Raw genomic sequence first — 18,774 nt, forward strand, 5'->3', positions numbered from 1 at the left:
TCATCGAATTTCTATTCAGATACAAATACCTAAATTTAAGTAAACCGCAGAGAATAAGAATTGATCGAATTAAGTTAGATGATTGATAAAATTTCTATTTTGTTTTGTGAATAGAAAAACTGGTAAAATAACCTTATCTTATAGTAGAAATTTCTAGTTAAAAAAACACAATTCTGGTTATAAACCATAATGTGCGTAATTTAAACCATTCATATGGTAACAGTTTACCGGAAATTCTAGTTTGGTTTACAATTACAAATCTGAAAAGTAAATTTAACTGAAAAAATGATTTTTATGTCATACTCTAAATTTTATTACGAATTATAAAATAATATGTTATTGTTGACTTTATTATTGTTCATTTTATAGTGGTTTCAAACTACTAAAGTTTTCTTTCTAAAATACGCTCATTAATCGCTTTTAACCCACAACCTAGATGTATAGTATTCTCCTAGTTGTAGGCGCAGTATAGCCACAACTAGCTTTTACTTCTACCGACCACTAGAATTAGAGAATCAGAAGCTTTTCTGAATCATCGCAAAACCGTTTAATTCTAACAAATGTTTATTACTAAATAATGATATTACATGGAATATTCTACGAAGGCACATTTTTTGAAAATTAATACGTCATAAGGTATAAAATAATTTAAGAACATTAAATAATTTATGTGGGGGAGAACTGAATTAGAAAACTTTAATCAATTAAAAGAAAATATAAATTTCGAATTTTAAAAAAAATATGTACTAACGCTATTTGTCCTGTTTTTCGAAACACGTTAAATTTTATTACTGCTAACTGCTATAATAATTAAAGTAATTGATTACAATAATTTTTCTAAAAATTTATTACCGTCGTTGAACAGCCGACCCAATTTTATGGGTTTATGACTGCTAATATTTAACTCCGTACAGCCTTGTAATTTTGAACCCAATCCATAAGACAAGGGAACTCCAGGATGGAGAATTGGGAGAAATTTGCCTTCGTGGAGGACTTTGTGAAGGAGCTAACCCGCGTTTGTGTTACATGGAGAGAAATACCACGAGAACCTCCCACCGTTAGCCTGACGGCAAGGGGACTCTAGCCCGTGATCCGTCTACCACTGAGGATATTTCACATTAGCACTGTGGTCAGTGCAAGCCGGATGCGGAATTTGTATCGACTGTGATTCGAACCCGGTTCGCCTCATTGGAAGGCGAACGCTCTATCCCCTGTGCCATCGCGGCTCGATTACAACAATTTAAGGAAGAAATTTCTTCAAAAAATGATCAGAGTACTACATTTCATAAAATATTTTCAAAACTTTATAAATAGTGATAGGAAAATTAAAAATTTTGATTTTTAATTTTTTTTATTTTTTTTTAATACATACAAATAAAATTATTTTTACGTATTCTCACGCGTATACGATCACCAAAATACTTCTTGTAAGTATATAAATTAATTTCATGTGACACACGCGGGATAAAATCGAGGAAACTCTCTATTTCTATTACATAGGGGAGGGACGGGTAGCCCCGTCCACTTAAGGAGTATTGCTTATATTTCCGTATAATATTGAGTAATAATCAATAGTTTTGTATGTTTGTATTGTTTTATCATCTAATTAAATAATGCAAAAAGAATAAACCAAAAAAATAATAGTTTAACTGAAAAAAATAGAAATTAAAAAAAACGCGTTTTTCAGCTCTTTTCAAAAAGTGTCGGATAGCTCCACCCAGTTACCAAAATCATGTTTTTTGACTGTTTTTTCAGGTGTAAATGAAAATGACCAATGTATTGACAATAGATAAACCTCATTTATCATTTTTGTCACAAAATTATTTTATTTATTACATATTTATATACTTTTAGTGAATTCTATCATTTAATAACAACAATATTTGTTGTTAAAAATGCATATAACATTCAAATTTGAAGTAATAAAATAATAATCTTTGCAACCGTTCATTTATCGATGAAATAAAATTTGGCAGTGATACCCGACAATCATGTGAGCGGGGCTACCCAAAATCCAATTTTTTTGTAAATTTGTAATTACTCGAAAAAATTTTCACATATAAACTTCTTTCTTCGTGCAAATTAAACTTAAGACTACATACTTTAATGCTGTATGTACAGAAAAAAGTATTTTTTAAGTATTGAAATGAAGTTTAATCGAAACATTCAACCAATTTTTCGTAATTTCATGACTACTATATTTAACATATTTTTTTTCAAAACTATTGTTTACCTTGTTACCAGCTGCCATAAATACTTGAAACTTTGAAAATAATCCTTTTTTAATATAACAATAAATGTCCGGTGGCCCATTGACTTAAAAAAATCGTCTATACATATGAAATTGACAGTGGGCAGGGGTACCATGTAAATAAAACTGTTCCTTAAGCATTTTTTAAAGAAAATTTTGGTTACGAAATACCATTTGAGAGAAATTTTGCATTTACCGTCTTCGAAAACATGCAGATGTGGTAAATACAAGGTCAATACAACTATAAGTCATAAATGCCTTTATAAAGTACTGCTATAAATGTACAGTGGGAAAAAAACCGGACCATCCTAAATAACTTTATCGGGAAGAAAATCAGGTAAAAACTGTATGCTAAAGGAAGTTTCTTGAAATCGGTATAATTTTACAGTGTGCAAAAAAGGACCATCTTTAGTAACTTTTAATCTAATGATCGGATCTTCATGTTCTAGTACTCAATCGTAATGATTCGGTGGGACGATTTCAAATATGCTAATTAAATAGTGCAGACGATATTTTAAATTGCGAAATCGGAAACAAAAACGTACATTTTCTCTGAATTAACTTTACCTTTTGCATATATAAGCGAATCAAAAATCTTAGTAAATTAAAAGTTAAGTGAATGTCCAAAGTGCTTCTCCATAGATAATTCCATGTAAAAAATAACTTTTAGCAAATGATTATTTTTTAATTTATTTAATAATTGTCCAACATTTGAATTACAAGGTATACAATTTCTTAAATCAATTTAAAGAATGCAATTTTACATGGCGAAATACGAAATTTGAATGAAGTCAGTTGTATAGTCCCTCAGAAATCGAATCTTAAAGCTCTATAAGGCTAGCAACATTAATTAACTGTATTATTTCATGTCAGAATTTTAAGACAGACCTAGTACTAGGCACAAATTATTTAAAAAAGCTTGCACCAAAAAATGTAAAAGTTTTTTTTTCGTATAAAAATCATTCAGAACATATTTATTTTCGCATTATAATATCCAATAAAACATTCGTGCTATTTTTCGCCTTATGTTTACATATAAGCTCAACTTTTTTTTTGAGCATTTGAGCAAATGAAAGAAATTTAAAAGCATAATTTACGTATGCTAGTGATGAAAAAAAGATATTTATTATATTTCCAAATTTTTTAAAGAGTAACAAAACTGCGAAAAACTGCGTACACACACAAAACTGCGTACTAAGTGCTTACTAACAATGTTCTAATGCTTGAGCTGTGATGGCTCAGGTGATGGAGCGTTCGCTTTCCAATGAGGTGAACCAGGTTCGAATCCCATTGATAGCTGGTCGATACGAATGCGCATCAACTTTGCACCGTGAAATATCCTCAGTGGTAAACGGATCATGGGCAAGAACCCCTTTGCAATCAGGTTGGCTGGGGGAGGTTCTCGTGGTCTTCTCTCCATGTAAAGCAACTAGGGGTAGTTCCATCAAACTGTCCTCCACGAAGGCAAATTTTTCCCACTACTTGATTCAAGAGTTCCCTTGTCTTCTGGATTGGGTTCAAAATTACAAGGAGTTGAACATTAGTAGTCGTAAACCCAAAAATTGGGTTGTTCAACGATGGTTATAAAATAAAATAAAAATATTCCATACTTGGATCTTTTATAAAAGCAATTTATTTAAAAAATATACATGAAAATTTAAAAACCATTATTATTTACAATAATTTAAAAATTCAAATAAAATTACAAAATATATTAAAAAAATAAACAATTAAGTTATTATTTGATTAAATGAAATATTTTCGTTGAATAATATTTCACAATTTCACTATAGTCCTTTTATGTTTAGAGATACCCAAAATTAGCAATTCTGAGAAAACGTAAACTGTTTTATTTTCTACTATTCAAATACTAGCTTTCTTGTCAGGCAATTTTACGCTACAAAAGTTCTATTACAGTCAATGGAATGCTTTCAAATGACTGAGAAATATTTTATGAGAATGCATTTCTCTGGAAAATCATTTAGTCTTTTATTTTAATTTTAAAGCTGAATTATCTGTGAAAAATATTTACTTAACAATACTCTTAAACTTAGAATTTTTTCCCACCTATCTATCGAACCTTTGCATTTCTACACGTAGGCATTATAGTTCTTTATATTTCTCTTATATTTACTATTTTATTTTGTCCTGTATTCTTTTTACATCTGAAAACGATTCTATTTTCTTGTATTTTAATTTACATATAGATTATTTCACAACCTTGTTTTAGATATGATTAGACCAAATTTTGCTGTAGTATCAATAAGTTACTTTACCCAATAAACTACATTAATTTTTAATACTAATATCGATACATTGGATAACCTTTTATTGAAAAGACATTTTTTTTCGGTTTTAATGTTTTCATTAAGTGATTGTATATGTAAAAATGTAATTGAATATATCTTTGTTGGCTAGAGATTTTAATTACATTGAAAATTTACAAGAAAGGTGAGAAGTGTGATTCATTTAACTATTTGCCCATGTTTTAACCATTGTTTTACTTTTTTTGATTCTATTGTATCTCCGGAATATTCATCCTAACATTTTTGTGTTTCTACGAGCAAAAGGTATTTTATATTGTATATAACTGTTTCATCCTATTAACAATTTTATCTGAGTTTATTCACGTTTTGCGCCACGTTTTATCGTATTTACATTTTACCTGATTTTATTCCCTTTGAATGCGCCTGTTACATCGTGTACAGTTTTATCGATTCCTTGTGTTATAGCAATAAAAAACTGTAATATGCATTTTTACTTTCGATTTGTTTTGAAACCGGTTTTATCTGATTTTATTCACTCATACTTATTAACCGTGCATAGTTTTGCCTATTTCATATATTTCATGTAATTAGGCTTTTATCAGATTTTATTGACTTTCAAATATACTTAACTTGCTATTAAGTTTTATTACCTTTATGTATTTTATAAAGATACATTGCAATATGCATTTTAACTTTTAATCTGTTATAGCGCTTTGTTTGGCGCAGCATATTCTCCTATGGATTCTGCGCCAATTAACATTATGGAAGAATTTACCCCGACCCGCCCTTATTTAGGGCATACGGGTAAATGCTTATTAAAATCAAAAAAAAAAAAAATCCAGAGAACCAATTAACATTATATTCAATCTATCAGAAGTTTGATTCAAGCAACGTTTTGGACAGTTTTATAATATATATATATAAATATCATACTATTTGAGTCTAGTGCAAAGTCTGCTCTAATTAATATTTAGTTAGTCTAATATTTAGCAATATTTATTATAACAAAGTAATTAGTATTTAGTTAGTTAATTTGTTAGCAGTATTGAGTATAAAAATACACCTTAGAAATGTTCAATAATGCACAAAAAATTGAAATTTGTTATTTTTTTATGTAAGCTCTTAAAATTTCCAAAAAAAATTTTAGCTTATTAAACGTATCTTTTGTTTTGGAAAAAAAACTCATTTATGAGTTTACTTTCGACATCTCTTAGTAAGAATCAGATTTTCTGCCACAATTTAAATCTCGGGTAACGAGAAAAGTTTTTTTTTCTAATATCCCTTTTATTTCTGGCTACACTCTTAGAATATACTAATTTTATCCAGATTGCTTCAGCTTTAGCCTATTTGAGTAGATTTTAATTAAATTACTTGAATTTTAACCCAGTTTAAAGCGCGGTATAACCAAATCATGGCTATTGCGACAACAATAACGACGATGAGAGATTTAATGTTTTTATCTTGTTAGATCATGAGAAGAAAACACAGGAATTTAGTTTCAAAAATTTCAAAAAAATACCTGAAAACTTTGAACCTTACTCCGTCAAGAAAAGTGACAAAAGCAAAAAAAAAAAATAGCAATTTTGAGGTTATGTCAATAAAAAAATATGTATGAAGTGCCTCATCTAGCTCAAAAATTGTCAGACTGTGATCAAGATTGTGCTATTTCAGATTGTACTCAAGATTGTGCTATTCAGAATAAAGTTTATAGTATTCTTTAACTTTATTTTTCTCAAAAGCTGCATTTTGGAGTTATGGCAATTTTCTTGCTAGTGTGCGATATACTCGTAATGTGTTAGATAACATTGATGATGCCTTATAGTTTACATTCAACAGAGAATTACGACTTTATTCTTATGCTTTAACTCAAAAATTCATAAATTTGAGTTTCAATCTATTAAGTTGAGTTAAGAAAGAGTTTTAAGAGTTCTATAACCAGCGTTAAATAACCGATCCAATTATGAGTTTACGACTATCAATGGTTAAATTTCGCAGCCTTGTAATTTGAAGCCCAGCACAGAAAACAAGGGAACTCTTAGATCAAGCATTGAGACAAACTAGCTTTCTAGGAGGACTTTCCGATGGAAGTGACCCGCATCTGTGTTACATGGAGAGAATACCCCGAGGACTTCACACGGTTTGCCTTACGGCCAGGAGGTTCTAACCCATAGTTTAAAGTATAGTAATAAGTAACTTAATTCTTACTTATCAGAGGTATATTTTGCTCTAATTAACATTTAAAACTACATAGACTTTGAGAGGGAAAGTCTGCGAACTTCACGGTATTGTAAAATGAACTTTTCTTAAATTAAGCTAGCCTTACCGATGTAAGAGATAATATATAAAGTATTAAAAACTGTACTTCTTTTTATATTATATATCAGTCGTTGAACAGCCGACCCAGTTTTCGGGTTTATGATTACTAATGCTAAACTCCGTAGCCTTGTAATTTTGAACCAATCCAGAAGACAAGGAAACTCGTGGATCAGTACCCCTAGACGTATCATTTGATATTGGAACATGGAGGATTTTGTGACTCGTCAGATTTAACGCGCTTCAGTCACCAATTACTACACGCGGAGTGTTTAGATAGCGGGGATCGAACCCACGACCTCTTGGACATGGGCCCATTTCCCTACCAACCAAGCTTTCCCGGCCCAAACTATAGTTCTTATATAATCGTCGTTGAACAGCCGACCCAATTTTTGGGTTTACGACTACTAGTGTTAAACTCCGTAGCCTTGTAATTTTGAACCCAATCCAGAAGACAAGGGAACTCCTGGATCGAGTATTGAGAGAAATTTGTCCTCTTGGAGGACATTTAATGGAACTAACCCGCATTTGTGTTACAAGGAGAGGAAGACTATGAGAACCTCCTACGGTTAGCCTGACGGCAGGGAGACTCTAATCCATGATCCGTCTACCACTGAGGATATTTCACGTCAGTACTGTGGTCGATGCAAGTCGGATGCGGAATTCGTATCGACCAGCCATAGCCGGGATGGAATCCCGGTTCACGTCATTGAAAAGAGAACACTCTATATTCTCTGAGCCATCGCTGCTCAAACTATAGTTCTGTGAGAAATAGCCATCTAACATTAATATTTTTTTCATGTTACATATATTTCTTAAAGTAACAAAACTGAAATATTCATAGTCAGCTTACCTGCCGTTGGTTCATAAGACTTTTATTATATCTTAATGAACATTTATCGCTTGTTTCAGATAAATATTTAAACCATTTTCATGTGTATCCAGTGATAGAAATAATAAATGCCTTTATTACGATTGCGTACAAGAAATAAAATATTCTGTATAACTAAAATACTAACAAAAAAAATGCTTTTGTTATAATAATTTTTTGTCTTCGACAATTTGTTGAGAACATTATCAACTATTCAGCATTATGGAGGAATGTTTGCTAGTATCAAAATTAATTTAAAAATGTAATGTAGTGTCTTATTACACAGAATTACATCAACGTTGGAAATTTATAAACTGTTCCAGAGATAAAGAAGAAAATATGTACTACTGTAAATTCCCAATTTGAAAATTCGGTTCGGTGCAGTTATATAATCTTATCTGTATTAAAATCCATTTAAAATGTCTCGCATTTTTCCAGGTTGCTATTTATAGTATTGTATTTCTACTTCTAAGAAAATATAAATACGTGTAAATGCTTTATTATAGTAAATTTTTCTCTAAAAAATGTAATTTGAAAAAGCGCGAAATAATAAGCATTTTAGCCTTTTTTGTAGGTTGAATTTGCAAACTCCAGTATTGCGTTATTGTGTTCCATACAAGCAAATTTAACTTAAAATAAGATTTGTGCCCCCTTGGGTGAGATTTTCCTCCTGAATGCTATGTGCTAATTTATTCTCTGCATGTAGTGCTTTGTTTTGAATATCTGACTTTCTATTCCCAGAGTAAATGTTTTGTCTAGACATTTTCTTAATTCTTTCTCATCTACAAATCCCTTTAGAAAATTCTAGTTATATGAATAATAGTTGTATTTAGTGACAAATAATGCAACAGAATGGCATTTTTTGCAGATTTCATTGTTAATGTTAGTTTAAAATGAAAAAGGATTTTAGCAACATTTCTGAAATAATTAATGACGTTATTTAATAAATGTTTAATTTTCAAATATTCTAATACTAGTCTTTATTTTTCGAAAGAACGAGTAATTAAATGCATCGTATTATAAGTAAGAAAGTTGATGCTATCTTAATCTATCGTCAATTACATTTTACCATTAGTTTAGCATATTTTTTTAATTTTAACTGCGTTTTTAGACTTGCACAATTATTTGAAATTAGAAATTCGATTTTTGAGTTTGAGGCGTTAAATTTTTAACGGTGTAAGGGGCTATAAATGCAGAGATTGGGACAAAATAATTCCGAGCCACATTTTCAGGTAGGCGACAAAAAGTTTCTGTGCATTGTGTTATCAAGTGAAAATTCTGAAAATTAGTGAAACACAAATCAGAAAGCAACTTAAAGGAAAAGTTAGTTGCAAATGTTATCTTTTGGAAACGCAGTATATTGGCCTAACATCAATAGATCAATAAATTCTGGTAAACATTTACAATGCGCTAGTGGATAGTAACTGTGTTATAATAACTATGTCCAAGTGGTAATTTTCGAAACTGCTTCGTGATTATGCGCTGATGGATCTTTTCAATTGAAGGAAGATATAATTGGAAACTATAAGTTGCTTCGAAGTAATTAATAGATATTAAAAATACATTAGATAAGATAGTTTGTGAGGATCAGTAGTACCATGAGTCAAGAGAATGAGAGAGGTCCCAAAATGAGACTATCACAGCGGATAGCTCATGGTGGCTTATAGATAGGACAATTGAAAATATTGTCAATGTTTTCGATTGCACCACATCAACAGCTGTTAGAGAAGAATTCACCAAAATGGAACAGTTTAGCTAAAATCAAGATCTGGTGTGGAAACAGATGACTATAATATCTTGATGCTGAGATCAAAGTTGGACGTCGGCGATGATTGATAGAGGCAAATGTGATAGGCATTTAATATTTATGAAAGATGTTTGGTAAAAATGCAGATAATGAATTTTTATTTTGCGATATATCGCTCATGGGCTGCGATAGATAATAATTGATAAATTGGTTTAAAGTTTCCATTGCTATGCAAAATGCACAAGAAATGCTTTAGTTTGCTGAAGCGAAGATTACCTTCAAGTTGAATTATGACTATTGCTGTTGAAAGAATGTGTATTTTCATATTTACACCTACTCTAAATCCAAAACGAGTGTTTTTTGAGTTGTGCAACAATTGCAGCCCATGAGCGATATGCCCTCAAAAGCTACTTCAGTAAAAATACGCAATTTATGAATTGCTATTTTGGCCACCTCATCAGTGATTTCATTGAAAAGGATGTCAGTATAACGAAGTATTCATACTAATTCAAAAGAAATACAAGAATAAGCAAGTTTTCTCATGGTGCGAGGAACGTGTTGAGTTATGGATAGTAAGGTTGATGAAATAGCAGCGTGAGTAGATAAATTGGACAGAGAATCTGAGAAATTGACGAGAGAAGTAAATTCAGATAGCACTAGATTGCTATCAAAATAGCCAAGCCCTCAGCAATGAAGGAGGAATAGAGTAAAGGCACAGATCCAGATAATTGAACAGTTAAGATTATTATAAATTGCAACTCCACTTTGTCTAAGGAACGAGAAGTATCTTTGTAAAGTAACGTATCTGCGTTTTAATTATGACTGGCAGCATCTCGAAAAGTGATAATGATTCTTATTTTTTAAAATTTTATTTTATTACCATCGTTGAACAGCCGACCAAAATTTTGAGTTTACTACTACTAATGTTCACCTCCGTAGCCTTGTAATTTCGCACCCAATCCTGAAGACAAGGAAACTCGTGGATCAAGTATCGGGAGATATTTTGCCGAGGACTTTTTTATGGAACAAACCCTCATTTACGTTACATGGAGAGGACGATCGCGAAAACCTCCCACGGTTAGCCTTACGGCAAGGGGACTATAACCCATGATTCGTCTACCACTGAGAATGTTTCACGTCAGCTTTGCGGTCGGTGCAAGCCGGGAGCGGATTCGTATCGACCAGCCATCGCTGGGATTCGAACCCGGTTCACCTCATTGGAAGGCGAATGCTCTATCCCCTGAGTCATCGCGGCTCAATAATTTTTATTGATGGAAGATTCTTGTATTGAAGAGAAAAGTTGGAATGATGAGGCTTAACTCTTTGGGGTAGTACATGAGTAATTTAAGGCATCGTCAAATTGTGGTCAGGACGGAATCCATTGTTTGAAGGACACTAAAGAGCTTTGGTACTGAATTTTTCCTTTTCTAATGGCTGTCACTAAAATATTACGTTCTTCGCTACAGAAGTGGCTGGAAGTGTCGCTCATTTAACGCAACGTTTCCTGAACCTGAGTCACGAAGACTTTAGTAATATTAACCATGCCGCAATGCTACAGATATCCGCTTATAAGGTGGGGCCATACATAACAGAGGGCATCCATACCCCTTGGTGCGATTCGAACCAGGAGTCATTGGCTTAGCAGTCAGGCTCCCTTGCCGACTGTCATAGGGCCTAAGAGAATTGATTTGCCGGAACTAAGCCTAAGAGAATTGATTTGCCGGAACTAAGAGGGACCGGAAGATTTTAGTACTTGAAGAGGGTTGAAATCTAATTTCGATTACGTAATAAGTAACTGAAGAAGACTCACACATTTCAGATTATTCTAGTGGTGAGGAACTAAAGTTTAAATAGAGAAAAAAAAGTTTATATGAAATGATTGTAAAGACTTAAGAGCGTAATACTCTATTCTTGAAACTTTTTATATGTATGGTAAAATCATTTATGCTTAGGGGTGGAAATTTTTTTTAAAGTTCCTATTTTATTTTTACATTTTCTATGTAACCAATATTAAAAATATTTTCTAAAAATACGGAAATTCCTTCGCAGTTGGTGGGTTTGCCAGTAGGTCAAGTGAGTAGAATTGGGGTATAACCAATGGTCAGTTTGATATGCTGGATATGCAGTATTGGCACTGAAGGATACACACAAAAAATTGTTTACATTAGAGTGGGTTTAAACTAGATTGTATGTTTGAATTGTAAATTCTATTTCTTTTATCTGTATAGCACCTGAATTTCGTGAACTGTGTGTTGCTCTTGCTAGTAAATTTAACTATTTGTGTAAATGATGGTTTCTGAAAGCTCCAAAGGAATTAGAAACTATTTTTACAAATTTTATGAAGCTAATTCCACTCCCTCTGATGAAAATAAAAACGGTCAACAAAATTTTTAAAAACAAAATGTATCCGAATCGTCTAACCAATTATTTTTCAGTAATAAAATTTCGAAAAAATTAATTTTAAATTATTCTTTTTCAGGAATTATTTGAAAAACTTTCTCTAAAATTAGTGCGTTTTAAATTTAAAATAATACGAAATTAGCATAAATTTTAGGCTTATAAATAAAGAATAAAAAATAATTTTTCAGAATTAAGTCTACTTAAAATTTTCTAGCATTTTAATCAAAACGTTCGTATTTCATACTATTTTCATCTGCTCATTTCTTAAAATAATATATTTGTTTACACTCAATCATTATAAAAGCTGTGGCATGGACAGTATTTTGAAAAAATTATATTTATTAGAAGCTCATTGTTATTGATTTTTAAATCTTTAATTTTCTGAATATACTATTTGTTAAGTATTAAAACACATAAGTTCTAAATCGAACTAAAATAATAATTTAATTTTCGCAATTTAAAAATGTTTTATTCTTCTTGTTGAACCGAAGCAAAAACCACGTTTTATCTACTCTACATTTTAAACTATGAATCTTTAAGAGCATAAGAATGACTAAGAGAAAAAAGATTCAAAATAGATTCAAAATTAGTAAATGTAAGAACAAAAATTGCAAATACGCATCTTTCTGCTCATTAAAGGCGTTGGGAGAAATATTCCTGGAACACAATTAATTTATAGTATGTTCTATCCAATTATTCATTTTTACAATTCAATTATTAAAGAAATTAGATTCATGAGGCAGCTATTTTAGTTTTTAATTCAATAAGAATAAGCATTCGAGCTATTTTTAAGGAGCTTTATAATAGTTCAAGAAGATATGTAAATTGCACTGGATTTTGAATAAGAACGGAGTTAAAAATCTGCACCTGATATTTTTTATTGTTGTCTTCCAGTTGGAAGACTTTTGTTCAGAATTATTTTATTTGTTCTTAAAACTACGTAAAGGTCTAATAATAAATATTTTAAATTAATTTTATATCTTATGTTAAAAATATGTGGAAATCAAGTCCTTTAAAATCTATATTTTTCCCCATATTTTTATTTTTTTCCGTTCAAATTTTTATTACTACGCAAAAACTCTCATTAATTGCTCTCTTGTTACTATTAATTCAATAAAAAACTAGTGGTAATTTATTTAGAGTTTTTATTTTAAATCTTTAATTCCTGTTTTACCTCTCGACTTTGGGCCATTAAATCCTATATTCAATTCAACTTTTAAAAAATGTAAGTAAAAATACCGGTTTCGAATCACAGCGATGGTCAGTCAATACGATTTACGCACCCTGCTCGCACCGACCACAGTAACGTAAAAATATCCTCAGTGGTAGATGGATCAAATGTTACAGTCCCCTCGGGGGCAAGCTAACTATGGGAGGTTGTCGTGGCTTTCCTCTCCATGCATCGACCAAGGGAAAATTTCCCTTAATACTTGATCCAGGAGTTCCTCTGTCTTCTGGAATGGGCTTAAAATTACGAGGCAGTGGTGCTGAACATTGGTAGCAGCAAACTCAGAATTGAGCCGGCTATTTAATGAAGGTTATTAAATAAACTATAACATGCAGTTCCTTTTAGTGGAAGTTTTAAATTGGTTGTAGCTAACCACAATACTATCATTACTAAAGAAAATTAATATCAATGGCTATTTATAAGAAGAAGAAAAATAGTTTCTTATTTTTTTTAATGTTTGGTGGACTGTGAATATTTTTGTAAACTCACGTAACATTGTTTTCATTTAACTTCTTTAACATATCTTCTTTAACTGATATCTTACTTTTTATGATTCATCTATTTTGTGTATACATGATTTGTCGGATTTAACTGACTATTCTAACATTTTGTTTTTTTACGCAGTTGGTGCTGTGATTCATCAATTGTTTAAAACTTTTCTTACGATTCTATGTCTTTTTTTTATTATTATCTATATAGCGCTTTAAGTTTTCGTGCAACTTTATTCTAATTCTTTTCAGTTTTGATACTTCTGTTTCCCTACAAGTTGGATTTATCAATGCCATTTTTATGATGATGATAAATTTATATTACTTACTTTACCGTTTGGTATACTTTAAAGCCTATTACTTGGCACAGCAGTTTCTTTTTTGTGCCTAGTACAACTAACCCATCATTCAATTCAATCTAAGTTCTTCAATATTTATTTTTTAATGTTCAAAATAAACATTCGCAGAATAAAAACGTGAAATATTTTATTTCTGTGGTTTTTGTCCTATGCGCTCTGGTAGGCGGCGTAGCTTTCGCTTTTGCCTAACCTTTGGACGAAAAGACCTCATTCGGCAGAATTCCGCTGCGATCTGCGGATGTGATCTTCCCGTGATGCATAGAGCATTGATCCAGGCTGTGGACACCGATCAACTTTTTCATCTTATACTGACCGTTACTATAGTAACAGCCAAAAGAAATCCCAAAGCATTTAGATTGTGAGTTTTTTAAGAACAGGAGTCCAACAGATTTATTTCACTTTTAATATTGTCCTTTAAATCAAAAGTGAAAAGTTTGGAAAATATATTGGTTGAATTATTGTTTCGCTCTTAGGAACTCCAGAGAAGTTCAGGAGGAGTTTTGAAACACGTGGAGTGTCGAATAAAAAAAGTTCTCTTTAGTTTGAGGGCATTATGGAATTCGAAAAGCTCGCTTTAACTTCCCGCTTTTAGGAGGTAAGTTGATGTTTTGTTATTGGACCGTATAATTTGAAACTGAAATGTGCTGGATTACGGCAAATATTGTTTTGTGTTTAATATATAATTCATTTTACAAAAACTATATTTTGAGATAGTTATGATGTGTTATGTTTTAAGGAAAATTTTGCCTTTTTCAGAAACTGGTTTTTCATTTGCTTTTTGACGCAGAGGGGCTACCTTATATATATATTCTTTATGAAGTTCTAATCACAGGCAAAATATATTTTGATATTATTTAACTGTAAAAAAAGTAGTTATTAAATTAAGTCTGTTAGATTATTGGAATTTTATTTATATTTATATTGAAATATAAAATCCACAGTAGTTATACTTTTTTTCCTTCATGTTCAAAAATTTATCAATAATTAATTTTGCAAATTAACGAAATTTCAATGACAACTGTTTCTCTTAAATCTAAGTAATTGCAATGTACAAATTTGAAAAATTATCGTTTGGAATTGTGCCGTGTTTGGAATACTTTAACGCAGAAAAAAAACACACACAACAGTGTTTCATTCTATATTTCATGACCATAAATCATTAAAATGCAAAATGTATTATTTTTTTTACTTATTTTGACCTAAATTAATACAAAATTATATAAAAAGTAGTAAAATATAGTTAATAAAAGTTTTGCGTCAGTGTTAAAATGCGTCAAAAAGTTAAAGGGAGACGAAAATAGAGTAGAAGATTATAATTTTATATATGTTCAATTTTAAGATTTGATACTCTTATGTGATACTAAGATTTCAAACCTTGATTCTAAGATAGTTTTGCTTAAATACTTACTTGCATTTCTTGTAAGCACGGAATAGCCAAATCATGTCTCTTGAACCAAAAATTTTAGATCACAGTTGCATGAAACGTTAAACATTGAAGCATTTCCTCTGACCCAGTATTTAAAATTTAAATTGAAAAGACGACAGTGCATTAACTACTACTTTCAGACTTCAATTTTGCTTGGAAATACGCCTCAACCAAACTTAAGATTTTACCTTTGAGGCATCGAATTTTATAATTCACTTTAGTTCAGATTTTGAAATCGATGTCTCAGTTTTAACCAAGTTAAGTTGATTTTAGACAGTTTGCATCATTTTTAACCTAGTTGCTAAGATTTTAGCTACTTTGCTCATATTTTAGCCTAATTTTAGTAGCGTTTTTTCCAAATCATGGCTCTTTCGCCTGGAATCTTCACCACTAACTAAAAAAAAAATTTTTTTCACTTGCAATATTATTTCCAAATATAATTTTTACGCATCGCATGTGAAACGAACCAGAGGGATTGCCCAGTTATATATAACAAAATGAGCTAACTTCAGTGTTTCTCGGACAGCGTAATGAAATTTCAAATGATAAAATTTGTAATTTTGCAAAAGGTTATTTTGCATACTTCAAATATATTCTTATTTTTCGCATTAAATGGAACAATTTATTTGGCACTAATCAATCATCTTTTAATTTGAAAAACAAAGTTTCAAAAATTTTTTTCAGACCATCTTTTGTTTTCTAGGAAAATTATTTTAAAATGATCACTTAAAAATTTATATACTTAAAATATATTTTTGCATTTTCAAGAGTTTTATATTGATTCTATTTAATTTTGTTAGTATGTTATAGAAAATTGCTTTTTAATGAAAATTTACTGAAAATTGCATTGCTATGAGGTAATTAATTTTAAATGCAAACATATCAAACATTTGACACAATTAACATTGGTTACTCAGAATATGCAAGAGTGGTACATTTTGGGACCTAATAACAATGAAATTACACGGTTCCCAGCAGATCACCGAAGTCAAGCATCACTGGCTGCGGTCAGTGTGCGGGTGGGTGACCACTTGGATCAGTCTGCGTAGGGACCGAGGGTGTGCGGTATTGGTCCTCGTTAAACTGTTCTACCGTCAATTGCTTGATTTCGCGCGCTGGTCGTCGGGCTACCGAAGCGGGGGTGCCATCCCCTCCGCAGAGAATCAAAATTGCCCATTGTGCGGCTCTAGTGCGACGTAAATTTACAACAACAATAAAATTATTATTTCTAATTATGTTCTAAACCAACAGATGGCAACACAGAAAAAATTAGCATCAGATGTAATGAATTAATGCTATCATGAAGAGAATTTTCTATTTAGAGAATTTTCTATTAATTTTGTTTTTATTTTCTGAATATTACTTTATAGAATTTTTCAACTGAACTTTATTTGGTTATAGAAGAGATTATGTTTTAGTTAGGAAGAAAAGATAAGTTTTTTTTAAAAATTGACCACTTTGGTACTGATTGTATTAAGATACAGTACATGCATACTTTAGAACAGTGGTTCCCAAATGGTGTTCCGAGTAAGGGTCACAGGGCTTGGAGAGTAGGGACTTTTTTAACCAATCATGATTTTCAAAACCTATTCTACTAGCTATTAAATTTGTATTCTACTAGCTATCCAATATGTAATTATCATTCCTGTTATTTTAATTAAAACGTGTAATTGAGTGCTTGTGAAGAAAAAGCAAAACTTAAAAAAAAAGTTTCTTATTAATAACAATATTTGGAAAGAATTATGAAAAAGGTATTCATTTATAAAAAATTTCATTAGTGTTATCGCATCAAACAAAAATAACCAAGTTCAACAATGTAAAAACATGTGCCAATGTATACTTGCTGTGAAGGTTCGATTATTTTCGTGATGTTTTTTAATAAACTATATTTTAGCTCAATTTCATTTGAAGCTCATTAAAATAAGCGCTATTCCAAACCTGCTAATTCAACTGTCTGGCATAGAATAAAACGATCAGATTTCATTCATTCACTAAATATTTCAAAATTAATAAAATTTTAATCATTAGCAATCATCAACAATATACTTTTAAAAATTTTAGCTTCTCTGAACAGCTGACACAAGTTTGAGTTCACGTCTCCATAACCTTGTAATTTTAAACCCGATTTAGAAGTCAAGGTAACTCTTGCATCGAGTATTCGAAGAAATTTGCCTTCGGCAGACTTTTTGACGGAACTAACACATACTAGCGTTACATGGAGGAAAAAAACCTCGAAAATCTCCCATAGTTAGCCTGACGGCTAGGGTCTCTAACCAATGATTTGTCTACCACTGCGGATATTTAATGTCAGCACTGTAGCCGAAGCATTAAGCATTTGCGATTTCACTGCAATTTCAATCATTAAATATTTTCAAAATAATTATGTTTTTGCATGTAAATGTGTTCACAATTGCCAGTGAAGTTTATTTTTAAAATTTCAGAGTTCCGCCAAAGGAAGGTCGGTCATTTAGTGTTCCATAACCGAAAAAAATTAATAACCCCTGTTTTAGAAAAATCTCGATATCACTTATAAAGAAAAATTGTTTTAATCTTTAGCGTTCTTAGCGTAGGAAAATATATATTCTTCAAGTATGTAGCAGTTTCTGAACATAAACGAGCTTAATTTATTATTAATGTGTTACAATAATTTACACATTAAGAATTTTGAAACTGTTAACTTGTTCTATGACACACGACTTTGATGTGTGTATTTTTATTCAATAAGTAATTTTTCATTTGTATTTTTTTCTAAAGCGGTTTCTACGTACTGTAACGAAGTTCCTTAATTAAAATAACTTTAAAAAAGCTTTTTAAAATATTTTTTAAAGAAAGTGTAAAGTTGCGTTCGCCTTCTTTCCTGTAAAATAAATTATCTTTATCATTAAATTGGAAACTACTGAGGAATGTGATATAAATATCTACCATTTTTACTGAAAAAAAAGCTATTGAAAATTATGTGTCCTACAAGAATTGTTTTACTTTATTCAATAGGGGAGAGTGGGGTCAATTGTAACAGGGTACGATTGTAACAGAGCAAAAATTTCGAGTGTCGGGTTCTAGATTTGGTTCCTAGGTGGTGCACAAGGTGTATTTAACAAATCTACATGTACACCCCTGATGGCAACCATTTTTATGTACTTTTGAAAGAGTTACATCACAAAAGATATTTTCACGTCACGCAAGTACTTTTTTTGGTATTAGAATATTTTATTGTAACAAAGTAATTTTGTTTAAACAAATAAAAATTAGTAACCGAATATGTAAGTGGACATCCGATTCTCCAAATCTTAACATTATGCAGTCCGCATATATTTAGTGATAAGTTTACCATGTAACCGGTTCCGTGTAACTTGCTCCGCTTTGTAAAATAGTATTTTCTAGTGGTAGCGAAATTTAAGTTACTTTTAGTTTAGTATTTTTCATT

At 31.0% G+C, this 18,774-nt stretch overlaps 1 protein-coding gene across 3 annotated transcripts in view; it reads left to right on the forward strand.

The window, feature by feature from the left end:
* The window catches only part of LOC107455346 (atrial natriuretic peptide-converting enzyme), a 396,108-nt gene that overhangs the window by 1,246 nt on the left and 376,088 nt on the right, over nucleotides 1–18,774 (forward strand). The window contains exons 1-2 of one of the 3 annotated variants that reach the window (XM_071188086.1): nucleotides 14,134–14,282; nucleotides 14,398–14,519. The gene's annotated coding sequence lies outside the window, so the exon portion shown is untranslated. Of the gene's footprint in view, nucleotides 1–14,133; nucleotides 14,520–18,774 lie in introns of those variants that run through there. The other 2 variants (XM_071188087.1, XM_071188085.1) reach the window with 2 other exon arrangements.

This window comes from Parasteatoda tepidariorum, chromosome X2, assembly GCF_043381705.1.
Source record: "Parasteatoda tepidariorum isolate YZ-2023 chromosome X2, CAS_Ptep_4.0, whole genome shotgun sequence".
NCBI classification, from domain to species: domain Eukaryota; kingdom Metazoa; phylum Arthropoda; class Arachnida; order Araneae; family Theridiidae; genus Parasteatoda; species Parasteatoda tepidariorum.